General features: G+C 36.6%; 1 pseudogene; it reads right to left on the bottom strand.

Annotated features, from left to right (window-relative positions):
* Window positions 1–1418: 1418 nt before the first annotated feature.
* On the bottom strand, window positions 1419–3040 carry LOC138312419 (uncharacterized; annotated as a pseudogene).
* Window positions 3041–3254: the final 214 nt, after the last annotated feature.

The raw sequence follows: 3254 nt of genomic DNA on the forward strand, positions 1-3254 counted from the left end.
ATTGTTAGATTGCATTTATTGGAGACATAAATGCAATCTGGGTGGCAGATAAATAGAATAGCGCCCGTTAGGGCACTATGATTATTTATCTGCCACCCAGATTGCATTTATATCTCCAATAAATGCAATAAAACAATCCTTTAATTGTTATATTTACATTTTACTTTCTAGTTCAAAGTAAAACATAATTTGGATGCGAGTGAACATTTGAATTTCCCGCTTCAACCATCTAACCTCAACAGCCAAGTTCAATGTGATAAAATATAGTCCCAAAAAAATTGAAAAGATAACAAAATTTCAATGTTTTTCAATAGCTTTTCAGTTTAATTTCAATTATCCAGACATTTAAAAGATTTTTTCATAAGTTTCATAAACAAAATGGTTCATTCAACTTTAATGTTAATTTTCCTGGTGTCATGGTGTCAGTAAACAAGACTCACATTCATTTATGTAGATATTACTACACCAAGTCTAGGCTGCATTTATTGGCTCATAATGCAGATCACGATTATCATTAGAGTAATGGGAGTCACAGTGGCAAAATGTAAATATTCACATATGAACCGGGCAGCGGTCGAAAATCTTAATATAAACCGGATACATGTCATTAGACCAGTTATGGGTACATCCTGTACATCACATGAAATATAACATCGAAAGAACAAAAGGATTTACGTAAACTGTGTTTTAAGACTATATAGAGATGCGCTGAGGTGACGGGCTTCCTATGTTGGACTATATAGAGATGCGCTGAGGGGACGGGCCTCCGATGTAAGACTACAAAAGGAAGCGCTGAAGTGACAGGTCTTCTAGGTGACGGTCATGTTATTTAAGACCATATAAATAATACGGAGACAATATAACCCTAACGCTAGACAAACAGAGAAAGTATTATCCTAACACCAGACACACTGAGGTAACATAACCCTTACACCAGACAAAAATGAAACATAAATTAATGGGAAATGTAATCATTTAATTTACACCGATATATCTTATATATGCCTTATATCGATCAAATTCACTGAACCATGGGATGTCAAAACAACTATAATACTTATGAATCATCCCCATACAATTATAAACACAAGCTAATGAGGGTGCATGTATCTTAGTGTTTGAGATGCGGAGATAACAACGTGTATTTCTTATAGTTGATGACAACGTCTGAAGTAATATAAAAATCCATCCAAGTAAGTTCAGGATGGGTATACAGCAAAGATACGTGTTATGTAGGTGTGGCATTATTTATAAAGTTCGAAGATGATAATTGATCTCGACAATAGCAATATCTCTCCAACACCGCCATATTCTTATGACTAGAGACACAATACGATTCTCTCTCGTATTTATTTGTACGTAATATATCACCAAGTAGAGAGAATCTCTCTCCATAATACATGACGGTGACCTCAAATTCAGCATGGTCTCGGTAGAACACTGAACTGTATTACGTAGTCCCCATGAAGCGGTGACGTAACATTAGTTGTATTCATAGACTTCCACGCATGACTGATATTATTCAAGGCCAAATCTACACAAACAGTAACATTCACTAACATCGTGTTAATTTCTTTCACCACCCAATATGATATTTCACGGACGATTTTTGATTCAGTGGAATAAATACTGTAGAAGTTCTGGCAGACACAGAAGTGTGTTGGTATCTTTAAATCCTCACATTTCCTGTTCGTCCTAATATTCCGCAGAAGGCTGGTTCCGTATTTCCCATTGTAACTCGGCGCTATGTGGCCTTTACCTATTTCTAGTATATCCTGAAGTGTAGCATATATATCGATGTTACTTGTTAATTTCTTTCTATTAGATTTCAGAGTTTCATATAATTCACTATTTTCCTTACGAAACCAAAGCGGAAGGGAGATAAACAGCGCTGGCATGTTTTCCTCTATTCTCCCTTGATATGTATTTCTTATGTTACCGTATCGACTACCATGATCCCCAAAGACAATTAGCACAGTATTGTCCAGGGCTCCACGTTTTTGGAGGATCGTAAGTGTCCTCGCGAGAGGTAGATCCTCAATGCCTAGCCCATTAGCGTTATCGTGTGTCGGTTTACAAATGTTAGAAATTGCAAACTTCGGAACGTCATGATATGTGGTGATGAACTCGGATAACTGATCAAACACAGCCTGTAATATGAGTGAATTTCCCGAACAGAGTTTATTTGTTTGATTTCTGTTGGTTGATTCTAATCCTGATATAAACTGCCGCATGTAATAGTCTACAGGTAAATATATTTAAAACCGCTGTTAAGGTAGTTAAATATCCCGAAAGAAGACGCATCCTCGCTAAAAAATGTCAGATAGCCAGCGTTCATGTAGTCTTTCCAGACAAATTGATATTTATCGAAGAATCCATGAGAAATATCCATCTCCTGCAGCGTCATGCCTGTGAGTATGGGGGCTGTGTTCGGTAACGTGTTAAGGCCTGCCTTATTGTACCCTAACATGTCTACAGTAGAGATACTATCCAGGAAGGCTTTCGTATAGTTCATCTGACGGAAAAAATTCAGTCTGGATGTCGACTCGAGACCAACCATAACGACATCCATGGGTCTTCTTAACGCCGGGTTAGCGATATCAGACCGATATCCTTGTCTTAACTTCATCAAGGTTTCATTTCTTATGACAGATGCAAAGTGTTGCTGTCCTAGCAACGTTTTCTTTGTATTGAAACAACTAACCATGTAAAACTGATCAGTGATATCAATGGATTCGTTAAATGTTCGGAATCTTTCTTTTAAGAACAACTTTCTACTATCGTGTTCAACTTCCTTCACATAAGGTTGATAGGAACAGTTTGCAAATAACGGATAGTGAGAAGTGACTGTTTTATTAACGATGAGTTTCATCCCTTCCCTGTATGTAATCAGATTCCATCGACCACAGTCATGGTGCTTTCGTACTTTTACGAATCTTTTTACTTCCGGTCCGTATGGCTCAAGATTCGGAAAGTAACATGTGCCTGAGTTGTATTCCGATGCACTTTTTGCATATGCCTTGTGTACACTTGTCTTCATTTCGACAGAGAAATTATCTTGAATCAAATATGTTTGGAGATGTAAATATTGTCTGTATTCGTAAAGAATTATAAAATTGATTATAACCAGGAAAACCATTGAGCAGGCGAACAATCCACGGTAAGTTAGCATCATCTGAAATTAAAAAAAAAAATAATGCATTAAAACATAAATTATTTCCTGGTTTATAAAATCTCATTTTGTTCCAATGTTA

Source organism: Argopecten irradians, unplaced genomic scaffold (genome assembly GCF_041381155.1).
Source record: "Argopecten irradians isolate NY unplaced genomic scaffold, Ai_NY scaffold_0313, whole genome shotgun sequence".
Lineage (NCBI taxonomy): Eukaryota > Metazoa > Mollusca > Bivalvia > Pectinida > Pectinidae > Argopecten > Argopecten irradians.